Source organism: Cottoperca gobio, chromosome 19 (assembly GCF_900634415.1).
Source record: "Cottoperca gobio chromosome 19, fCotGob3.1, whole genome shotgun sequence".
Taxonomy (NCBI): Eukaryota; Metazoa; Chordata; class Actinopteri; order Perciformes; family Bovichtidae; genus Cottoperca; species Cottoperca gobio.
This window is the reverse complement of record NC_041373.1, coordinates 5,657,042-5,669,934: the sequence shown is the minus strand read 5'-3', so window position 1 is coordinate 5,669,934 and position 12,893 is coordinate 5,657,042. Positions and strand designations below refer to the sequence as shown.

Below are 12,893 nucleotides of genomic sequence, written 5' to 3'. Positions count from 1 at the left end.
TCCTTGATTTGAGACAGAATTAAACAAAAGCAGATTCTCATTTCTATCCAATGAACATCAATTTTACCAGCTGAAATAATAAATGTCACTGGAAGATTTTATCAGCTGTGGCTAGCTCGGCCATTAAGCGAACGTCCAGGAGTTGGTTTAAAATGTTGCTTCTGGCTGATTTTTTAATGTTTGTTCTAAAACAAGAAGCCTTTAACCCTTTGATGCACAACATGGGTCCAAAGTGACCCGAATGAGTTAATTGTAAATATCTTTGCAATAAATTACTTTAATCATTCAGAATTCCAGGGTTAGGGTTTCCTATGTTATCTTATGCATGGCCGAGTGTTTCTTTGCTATATTTTTGGAAATCAATTTGTTTAATCATTTAATATTCCAAGTATTCATTAAATACCATAAAATCCTTATTTTCATTCTCCCTTTCTTAATGTATGAACTAAAATAGTTTTTGTATTACTACATCAGGTTTACACACTTTTGACCCATGTGTGTAAACAAATGTGTTTGTAGGAGGACTAACCCTCTCGAGTCGAGTATAGCAGAGGGTACTATATATAAGCTAATAAAGTGCTTCGAGAGTCAAAGTTAAAAGATAGGGAGACAGTAGAGAGCCAAATAAATAAACTGCGTGCATGCAGCAGACAGATAGACGTCATCGGAGGTAAAAGGTCAGACACACTCAGACGTAAACAGATAGAGACATACATACACAAACACACAGACACAGCCACAGACTGTCCCACGTTAAGGAAAAGTAAACACACATAATAAAGGACACATTTGGTGGTTTTCTTATTGTCAACACATCCCAAGCCTGATTCCTCCGTGCCATAGAGCTCCATTGCTGTTCAAAAAAGTATTTAAAACAGCCACACTGTTGTACTGGTGACATGTTCATTCATTAACATGAACACACACGGTAGTTTATTTGGATTCTATCCCCACATACACCGTCCTGCTGCCCCATATACTTACTAGAACACTAAATGTGGATTAATCCGCACTGAAAACAGTCCCCAACAAATGTACTTCCTGCTTGAGTAACATTTGATACAAACGACAGCAACAATAACTGGTTCCACAGGCAGGGTGTGTAAATCAGAAAGTATTGAGAGATATTTTGATCGTTGATAGTTTTTTCATGGGATTTCTTAATGATAAAAATATGCTTTTCTTTTTAAATCACATTCTTCGGAAATGTAAAAAATCTTTTTGCCAGCTGAAATTCAAAAACACACTCCATACGATGCTAGACTAGCTAACGTACACATGCTTATGATTCTGATTAATATACATATATTTAACTATAAAAATAGATAAATGTAAGTTGACACATAAGATAATGCTCTAACATGGACTGTGTCTTTAAGGCTTAAATTAAACCCCTATTTGTCTTTGAGGTCTGGCATGTGTCAATGCAGCAGTGTATATTTTTTTGGAAAGTAAATTTACAACTAGTGTTAAACTTTGGCGTTAAGAACTATTGCACTGTTGGCTTAAAATGTTTCAATTTAAGCTTTGATTATTACATTTTTGTTTTTATATGACATCATCTTGAGCTTTAAGAAATTATAAAGGACACAATAGACTCAAGATAATCAGCAGATAATGAAATGTATTAGTTGCTGAGCTAAAGCACAGACCACAGAGAGATAGACAGAGAGACAGACAGAGAGACAGACGGACGGACGGACGGACAGACAGACAGAGAGACAGACAGAGAGACAGACAGACAGAGAACAGACGGACGGACAGACAGACAGACAGACAGACAGACAGACAGACAGACAGACAGACAGACAGGCAGACAGATAAACAGACAGACAGACAAACAGACAGACAAACAGACAGATAGACAAACAGACAGACAGGCAGACAGGCAGACAGACAAACAGACATACAGACAGACAGACAGACAGGCAAACAGGCAGACAGGCAGACAGACAAACAGACATACAGACAGACAGACAGGCAGACAGACAAAGAGACAGACAGGCAGACAGGCAGACAGACACACAGACATACAGACAGGCAGGCAGATATAGAGATAGAAAGTGTTTTTGTCCTTTGACCTCTACTTAGCCCTTGAAGCAGGCAGCTAATTTATCTAAATAGAGCAACTGCAGTAACGTCAGCAAAGTCTGGCACTCAACATACAGCATCCTCATGTTGAGCACCAGGATCACGTCTGACTAACAACATCAGCTAGTCAGGTCCTCGAGCAAGACAGAAAACGGATCAGGCAAACTCTCAGCTAAACAGCTTATACTGACTTATATTAATACCTTGAAGAGTTTGGAGATGTTTGACAATGACGCACCTCTGACAGGGATTCATCATTCAAAATCTGTTCCGCAAAGTCTGGCTCAACAAAGTCAACAGTTTCCCTTTGTGTGCCTGTGTGTGAGTGTATGAGGTGAAACAGGTGAATATGACAGGCATCATCTCTTCTCTGCAGTCTGCACCAAGCACCACCAAGCCAGCTTTTACCAAACAGCAGTGTCAGCACTCCTGAGGCAGATGTGGATGAGTTTTTTAAAAGCAGGGAGGCTTTCAGCAGCCAGCATGAAAAACATCTTGACCGCTGTTCTATTTCAGACAAATAACGTTAAAGACAATTCAATTAAAAGATTATGTTGATTGCCTCCGTCAGTCGATGGCGATCTTTGGGGGCGAACTGTCCTGCAGAGACAAACAATGGCGCTCATTGATCGATGGAGATTTAAAAATAAACTCCTTGGTGTGACAAGTGGTGGCTCAACAGTGGATCTCCTCTTTCTCTCAGTCTGTCCTTCACTCACATCTGTCTTTACACTTACGTCTGGTCAAGAATTTAAAGAAGTGTAAATATTTGATTATCAAGAAACTGTTACTGGTTCCAGTTCTTAAATGTGAGGATGTTTTTTTCTGGTCGGACAAAACAAGACATTCGAACATGTCAACTTGGACTCTGGGAAATTGTGAGGGCACAATTTTCTGACGTTTACTAACTAAGCCGTTGTTGGTTGAATTCCTCTCTTAAACAGAATTATTGGATATTATAGAAATGTTACGGTATTTTTCATCCTGGGTCTTGTTTTAATAATTGTGGCCACTCTGGGCCCATTTTTGGTATTTTTTATTTGTTGAATTTCCTGTGTTAAAAAATATATTAATATATATATACATATATATATATATATATATATATATATATATATATATATATATATATATATATATATAAATCATAAAAAACACAAGATTGCAATGAATACTATTGCAACAATTATTACAACATTTGGGTGAATGTGACACAACGCAACAAACAACAGAGATTGGAACAATCAATCCTAAATCTTTCCAAATAGATGCCTGCTTTCATAAATCCTTTTAAAATCTTAATTGTCAGACTGAGTGTAAACACAGAAGGTCCCCCTGGATTAGCTTTGTAGCTAAATGCAGAGTTATCTACGTCAGGGGCAACTTTTCGGCTAACCATACGAGTAGCATGCTATTTGTTTACATATGCCAGGCTGTGCATTTATCTTATCAACATCGCATTTCACTTTCCCAAAATCTACTGTAAAAAAGATTGCTGACAAAACAAAACAGTTAAATGTTTGGGAACAACAGCGATAACAAACCCAAAGCAACCAATGACTCTTAGGACAGTTGAAGCGAACACTTACGCATTAGTGAAAGTGCACGTGTTAGTGAGCCTACGACTGGATAAATGAAACTGGTCTGATACTGCTCGAGTTGTGTGAGAGTTTGTAAAAGGATGTTTTAATATACTGTTTTCCTTTAAAAGCATTCAGGAGTTTGTTTTACTATCAAGACAGTCAAAATATTTAGAGGTGCATTACAGAGCTTGTGGTTTATGTAAGTCTACTCCTCCATTAAGCCCCATGCACCCAGATAAACTGTGATATCACTCGCTGCTGGACACTTAGCAAGCGTCGGGAAAATCAATTACTGGCATTGAAATGTTACCAAACAGCCAAGAATGAAGCCTGTATATGACAAAACGAGAAAGCACTTCGGCATGTAACGAGGAGAAAGCAGCTCTACAACAGATTTGCGTTTCATTAATCACACAGGATCCAGGCCACTGCAAAGCACTCCATCTGCACCGCAGCCAACATACAAAAAAACAAATCTCACAGATTGGAGCAGCTAGCAGCAGACGACCACTCATTATACGGACACACAGCAGGATTGTAAAATGCTAATGCTCGCCATCATCACACATGCTCACTGCTATCCAAATGCTAAAAGGCCCTTTATCACTGCCAACGCTCTCACCTCCTAACGACTCCCACTACCACACCTCTGAAACGTATTCTTGGCTTTCAGCGCTGGATATTATGAGCAGAAGATACAACATATAGCTCCTCATCACAGCTACACTGACTTTACTGCTGTACTCGTAAAATCTGCTAGTTCTCTGAAACAGCAAGGCAACTGAAACTGTGAGCAAATTATGACAAAAAGACAGAGGCAGTAACCTGTGAGAGGGAGCAAAGAGTGAGAGAGTGTAGGAAGAAATAAAAACAGACGTGGGTAGGAGACGAAAACAGTAACTCAAGACTGCTCTGGTCGCTAATGCTGTTTTTCAGCACCATTGACAACATGAGAATAGAAGGCTGACCGTCTAAATCCTCCAATAAGAACTGATGGGAACACAAACATTGTTAGCGCTAATCACTTTGTTATCACAGCTCTGGGTTCTGTGTTTTCTGATCCTACAACGCAACCTTTTAACCTCTGAATAAAGGTTGCTGATATTCCAGGTTTTTATTATAACCACGGCCAAGGAGGTTATGTTTTCGACTCTGTTTATCTGTTTGTTTGTTTGACTGACTGTCTGCAGGATTACAGATAAAATACTGGCTCCAATGTGGTTGGAGAGTGTAGCGTGGGCCAAGGAAGAACCCGCTAAGTGGTTCCAAATCACGAGGCGGATATACTGTTCACCAATTATGTTTCACTTTCTTTAACATGGCGAGATTGCGCATTTGTGTGCCCTTCATGTGGTGTTTTTCACAAGAACACCCCTTCGATTCGGATCAACAATTCAGAAACCTGTTGTTTAAACGCCCTGAGCAATAAAATATATATATATATATATATATAAATACCACACAAATAGCTCACCAAGTTACATATACAGCGGTTCGATACCCAAAGCAGGTATCGGTATTGAAACTAAAAAGTCAGATCGGTGCATTCCCAGTCATGAGAGTGTGTGTCATATTGTTAAACCACTGCATGAACAATGAGCCAAAGAGCCAAGGAAACTGAACCAGGCGAGACAACATTGTCGAAAACATTGCCGTTACAGATTTGTTTGTATGTGGACTGGAAATGCAAATGGAGGATTTTGAATCCTCTTTTAATGGTCACACATGCACACAGCACACACAGTGACATTTAGACTTGATACAAACTACAATAACCTGCTGTTTAGCGAATTAGATATTATTTTTAAAATATAAAACTATATATTTGGTACCAATTTTCAGTAGGAAGCAATGGGCTTCAGACAGGGAAGGAAAGTCGCAGAGCATCCAAGGACGGACGGACGAACACGTTGTTTATCGTTGACCTTGTCCTTGAACTCTTTCACTCTGGTCATACTCATTTAGCAATTTGTGACAAACTACACAAGTTGCTAAAAATGGATCCTGATTGTCACAGCATTAAAGAGTTAAAGCAACATGAAGTTATATATCTGCAGTGTAACAAGCACAAACAGGTCGATGCAGCTGATTCCACAGAGACAAACAGCCCTGCAGACGTAATGGAGTAGATGTGTTTCTGTGTGTAGCGTGTGTTTTACTTCTCTCCAGGAAAGGTGAAAAGAATGGAGTCTTTTTTCACCGTCCTTTCACTGAAACCCAGAGGTAGAGTCTAGACTGAGCCCCAGATGGGGGATTCTTTAACTGCAACAAATGAAGACAAAATGCTTCCAGCTGCCCTTGGCGGCCGGCTGGGAATGGATCTGCTCTGGGGCTCATATATAGGGGGGACATTTGACAGAGTCTTCATCCAGTCATGCAGCCCTGTCCTCCCTGAGCTGCAGAGAAGATACTTTTCCTGCACTGTCATTTGTCATCAGGATCATTAGCATACAGCCTGATCGGATCCTCTCAAATATTGTATAACTGTATCTCGAGAAAAGACAAATTCATTATTAGATTTTCTCGATTTTGATCTGTTGTGAAAATGTTCTGTAACATGAACATATTGTAGTCACATTTGAGAAGCTGAAAAGATTTTTGTTTTAAAAAAACTCCTCAACAGATCGATCAATTATTACAATTGTCAATCGACTAATCTGTTAATTTAATTATTGTTTTTCTTTGGATTTAATTTATGTTAAATCTTAAAAAATCTATGAATGTATGGCAACGTTCTTTGTGTTTAGTTTGCTGCTTTTGGTTTCATTAGTGCTGCAAATTCATTTTTAATTATTGATTTATCTACTGATTAGTCTCAAAGCAAATTGTGAAATCACATGTGACCAACTTTACAGGAGAGTAAGATAAGCAGAATATATTAACATTTGAGAAGCTGAAGCCAGTAAATTGAGCTTCAAAACGATTAATCGATTATCAAAATAGTTTCAGATTAATTTTCTATTATTTCGACTAATCAGCTAATTGATTGAGTTTAAGATTAATTGTACGTGAAATCTAGAAAAGTCTATGAATGGAATGAAACGTTTGTGCTAAAAACAGTCAATTCGGGCTCAAATGACTATTCATCAATCAATATCAATACGGTTGCAGATTAATTTGATTAGTGGACTAATTGATTTAGATTTCATTTTTGTAAAAAGCTAGAAAAGTATATAAATGACTGGAAAAGTGTGTTTGGTAACAACTGCAGTAAAATATCACTGTTTTCTGCATTCATTCAACATGACAGTATTTATTTTAGGCAAAAACAACCAATTCATTATATTTCTAAGGACATATTGATACTCTTTTAGAAGATATGATTAAAAATACAGCAGGTCTGCATTCACCTGTGTGTCTGCTGTGTTCAGGTGCAGACAGACTTATCTAAAACCTTCTCACGTACACACTCACCTTAAAGATAAAACACTCCAGTGCCAACTTTTCCTGCCAAGGGCGAAACTTAGCAGAGGCTATGCGGGACAGGCTCTGCTGCTACTGTGAATGGCACGCACAGATGCGTCAATGACAGCGGTGTTTGTGAGGTGTGTGACCCTTTTCTGCATCCTACAGGTCCGACTGGATGTGTCAGTGATGCAGTGCACTCTCTCTCTCTACAGTACTGTACGTGGCTCAAGTTGTGCACTTCTATGCTGCATGCATCTGAGGCAGCAACACGCTGAAAACGCAACGAGCTGCTGGAAACGTCATTCCTACATTGACTAACACGAAGGCGGTTGGATACAGAAAGGTGTCTACTCACCAGAATATGTGATGTTATCTCTGCAGCAGCGGCGTTTGTCTCCCAGAGATGATAAAATGCTGCAAATGAGACACTGCGGTCCACATTTATCCGCTTCCCCCCAGATCCGTGTGTGTGTGTGTGTGTGTGTGCGTGTGTGTGTGTGTGAGTGTGTGTGTATGTGTGTGAGTGAGTGTGTGTGTGTGTGTGTCGTGTGAAAGGCAGGAGAGGAGGAGGAGGGGGTGGGGGGGCTGTTTCACGTCAGGTGGAAGCAGACGTGATTCTGTGAAATGGACAGATCCTCGTCGGTGTTTTTCACGGTCCGCTTCAGCTCACAGACATCTCAACTCTTCACTCTGCCTCTCCTCGTCTTCTTACATCCTCTCTCCTCTCTCCTCTCCCTCCCACCGGGCTGGGCATGCCCAGTCCCTGCCTCCTGCTCACCAGCAGAGCATCACTAAGTAAGTAAGTACATTTACTCAAATACTGTACTTAATTACAATTTTGATCTACTTGTAGTTTATTAGCATTTTCATTGTATGTATCTTTATACTTTTACTAGAGACAAATGTTGTACTTTTCACTTCACTACAGTTACTTTTCAAAATAAAATTTTACAAAGGCCTACAAAACATGATTTTATTAATAGCCTAATATAATAACAATACCAATACTACTAATAATAAATATAACAATGACATTAATAATAATCAAATTGATAATAGTGATAATAGTGATGATGATTGTAATGATAATAACTTTATCACAAATATAATAAAACTCAAGAGCAGCAAAATACAAGCACACAGTTTAAAGACCGTACAAGAAATGTAGATTATAAAAACAGTCATCAAAAAAATAACAAACAAGTGAAACTATAAATGGCTTAAACTTAAAATCCAGTGGTTGCACAACAGAGCTGTAGAACGTAACAAGGCAAGTGTAACATATAAAGTAATAATTGTATAAAATATGATCCATTGTCATTTTGTATGTTGTATAATAACCTTAAAGTACAACTTAAATATTAATACATAAATAATAATGATCCAATACTAGAATAGTATAACACTGACTAAAGTGCATTATGAGTACTTTTACTTTTAATACTTTAAGTATATTTTGTCGCTAACACTTACTTTTACTTTAATACAATTGTGAATGCAGGACTTTTATTTATACCAAAGGACAAACACATTTGCATTCTATCACATAATTTTATTTTTGTGGCAAAGCTGTGACACATCCAGATTTACTTCTTTACATATTTAAAGTACAACAGAGATTTAGTTTGAAGGTGATAGTTCTGTCTGAAATTACTCTGCATGCACACATCAATACAACCTGTTCTGGTGTTTCCTGGTTATAATGAAAGTGATGATTTCCACGGGGAAATAAGTACATTCCTTGTGTGATTAAAGTCATGCTGAGACACCTTGAGACGTCCCTGAGTTTCCTCACGTCGTCCTCTGGAGTGTAATAGTCTGGCTGTTGTTTATGTGGGGTAATGAACTCATCTTCATATCTCTGTGACCTGAATGTTAATAAAGACACAAAACACTCTGAGGGACTGAGTTGCCCTACAAACAGCAAATGCAGTGTGTAAATACTATATACAGTATTTACGTACAATTGGGTTAAGATCTTAAGATTTCCTTGACATCTAAAAAAATGACTATGCCTTAAAAATGTGTATTTTTTGACAGACATAGCTTGTAACATCTGCAAGAACTAAAAAACAAAGGTAATGAAAGCTCATTTTTAACACTTCTTTTGTGGTTTCCTGTAATTGAAAAATACATTTTGATGCAATATCTGAGATTAAGTTTTTTATACCACATAAATATGACACTAGCTTAAACTAATCATAATGGAGAAAAAGAAGAACACCAGTTAGTCCGAGTTTAGCAGAGTAGCAGTTCATTCATGGGATTTGATGTGATTAAACTATCTTTAAATTACAGGTTTAAATGTATTATTTCATTTATTAAAATAACTTGTTATTGAGATGGAAAAGGCTGAACAAGAAGAACACATTTTGTTTTTATATAAACAGTGTTTGAAGATAAAAAGTAGTGCAATGTAACTAAGTAGTCCTACATTTACTTAAGTATACATTTTAGGTACTTTATACTTTTATTGCATTTCATAGAGAAACATAACACTTTTTCTCCGCTACCTTTATTGACATATTTAGTTACTTTACAGATTCTGATTATTAACACAAAATATTATCAACTAATACATTATTAAAAACTACCCAGCAGTATAAAGAGATTAAAATGAGCTCCACATTTACCAGCTTCACCATTAAAGTGATGACCACAAATAAAGTATTAATAATTATAATCCAATAATATAATACACATTATTCTGAAATGGGCCATTCTGTCATGATCGGGATTTTTGTATATCCTGTTTTATTTTGAAGTGTTCACTCCCACTTATGTCATGTCTAGCTGTACTTCCTGCCTGTGTTTTCCCTCTGTGATTGTTGATTTGTTCCTCCTGTGTCCGTTCACTTTGTCCTTGTGTTTTAGCTTCTCTCCCCAGCTGTGTCTCGTTCCCCTCGTTTAGTGTCTGTGTGTATATATCCATGTCTTTTCCAGTGTTCCTTTCACCCTTGCAGATGTCTCCTCGTGCTTCCTCGTGCTTCCTCGTGCTTCCTCGTGCTTCCTCGTGCTTCCTCGTGCTTCCTCGTGCTATCCGGATTTATCTTTTCAGTTTACTTTTTACCTTTTGTATTTTTGTTATTTTGTAAGCTTTTTGGAATAAAGCCCTCTTTTTGTTAATCTCCTCGTCTGCCGTCTTGCATTTGAGTCCTCACCTTTTCCCAACCGTGTCACATTCTGCATAATGAGTACTTTTACGTCTGGTACTTTAAATAGGCCAATATGTTGATGCTACTGCTTTTGTACTTTTACTTAAGTAGAATTTTTAATTCAGGAATTGTGCTTCTACCATCATTGGTTTCATGTAAAGTGACTATGGTTAATAATGAATGAAATAAATGTTTTACAACAACACAGTTCTGTGTTCAAACATCAAACACCTTTTTCTCAACTTCACTGTTTCTGTATCTGTTGTTTGAGGTTGAAAGGCATTTCAGATTGGAAATGTACTTTAATATATATTTATCCGCTGTCATTGTTTCCCTTTACACCAGATTCATAGCTGTGACTGTATTCTAATGTTCATGCTCGTCTAATCTGTCAACCTCATTTCCTGCCTGAGGCATTAATACCAATTGACTGTACACTGGTTTGAAATGCATTTAGATCACAGCAGTTGTGTCCATTATAGTTCCTGCTCTAATCCCTTTGGATGAGTCCGACTGCTGCACTGATCATTATACGGTTCAGTAGCATTATGTAGCGGGCATCTTCCATAACTGTCAGGAGTTACATTTGAAACAATTTGTCTTTGTTCACATCCCTTAATTCTCTCTCAGAGCAGGTGTAATGCTGCTCGTAGTTTTATGATTACATATTGAAGCTCTTTAATTCATTAGATATACTCTAAATATTGGCTTAATATTGTATGTTTATGCTTTAATGTTGTCATTATTTTAATCCACATTGTAAGACTGTACTACTTCTTCTGTTGATTCTGTATATTGTATGTCAAATATATTTTATTATATATATATTTTATTCTATACTACATCCTGTATACATTATTATGAACTATGTTTGCCAATATCTTGTTTATGTTTTTGTCTTTATTTCAGTATATAAATCACTTAAAAGACACATAAAGGAAATCTGCAATCACTGTATGTGCTTTGCATTTGAATGACAACGCATTTCATGTAAATACATGTGGCACAGAGGGGAGGTGGATCACACAGACCATGATGTGATATTGAGGATGGAGATGGTGCTGTCATATCAAATAGGCTAAAGACTCAACATACAAGTCAATCAACTATCTAATAATATGGATTTCAACATCATAAACCACAAGGTACAACATCACATTCAATTAAATGAATCTGCACATTTTTCCCACTGATAAAACTCAAACACTCAAAGTGTTAAAGTGGAAGCATTTTGCTTTCTAAATACCAGAGGTCTCAAGTGAACAGTTGGATTATTATTATTATTATCATGTGTCAGAAAACCATCCATGTCCATTTTTATTTGATGTTTTACAGTTTTTTTTACAATTATAATTATAATATAAACATACGCCTGCTGTGTATATACTGTGTATAGACATGTAAGTGCATATACTGTACATAATGTTTATTAAGTACCCTGTTACATTAATCATTCAGTATTTATTCCAACATGCTTTGCACTATTGTTTTTACAGTAACAGTTTGAATTGAAAATAATATTAATAATAATAAAAATACTACTACTACTAATGATAATAATAATAATAATAATAATAATAATAATAATAATAATAATAATAATAATAATTTACAATCTTTACAACAAAAAACAAAGCTAATAAGAAATAAGAAAACGTACCCTCCTGAGACATAATAATAACATAACTTAAGTAATTGGGTTGTAAGAAACATATTACAAGATTTATTTTTCTTATGTCCCTTGTAGTGGATATTGGTTCAATCTCTTCCAGAAAAAATACACTACAAGGCACGATTGGGTGATAATACAATTATATTTTTTCTTTTTCATTCTTCCTCATTTGATGAAATTGGAAACAAATATAGATCTGCTGCTGCATTGGCCCCCTGCTGAGCAGCAGCCTCCTGCTCTCTGCTGCCCCCTGCAGGGCCGAGAGTCCAGTGGCTGTGTTTCAGCTGCTTTCACTTCCCTCCAGCAGCTCCACTCCCACACCGCACTGCACTTAATTCTTTGTGTGAATCAATGTGTAGGCTGCTGCCTTTAGTTAGACAGTAAATCTCCTGCTATTTGTTTTAGCAGCCGTAGAAAAAGAGACATTTACAAGCTGACAATCTACTTCAGGCTTCATCCAGCAGATGGCACTAAATATTAAACATATATTAAACTAAACATTCTTTATAACTTTATAACTTTCCAACTCGATCAACAGAGGTGGAATGTAACTAAGTACATTTACTCACGTACAATGTTAAGGTATTTGTTCTTTACCTGAGTATTTACATTTTCTGCTTTATACTTCTACACCACTACATTTTAGAGGAAAATGTTTTACTTTTTACTGCACTACATATATGTAAGAGCAATAGTTGCTTTTCTAATTAAGATTTTACAAACAAAATCCAAAATTAAAACAATATTTAATATAATAATAACATAAAATTAAATAATTAAATAATAATATAATATATATACAATATGATCCATTATTACAGATTAAACTACCAGAAGTATATGAGGTAGTTAAAATGAGCTCCACCTTGAGCAACAATATTAAACTACAGCTTCTATAATTATCCAAACATAGTATAACTCTCTGTATTATGATTATCTTTGCATTTGATACTTTGGGAATTTTGTTGCTAATACTTCTGCACT

The 12,893-nt window shown here is 36.6% G+C and overlaps 1 protein-coding gene across 1 annotated transcript in view; it reads right to left on the bottom strand.

Annotated features, from left to right (window-relative positions):
- Positions 1 to 7,836, bottom strand: part of LOC115025048 (PH and SEC7 domain-containing protein 1-like) — an 84,303-nt gene extending 76,467 nt beyond the window's left edge. Inside the window, exon 1 of the mRNA XM_029457036.1 lies at positions 7,438 to 7,836. The gene's annotated coding sequence lies outside the window, so the exon portion shown is untranslated. The remainder of the gene's footprint in view (positions 1 to 7,437) is intronic.
- Positions 7,837 to 12,893: the final 5,057 nt, after the last annotated feature.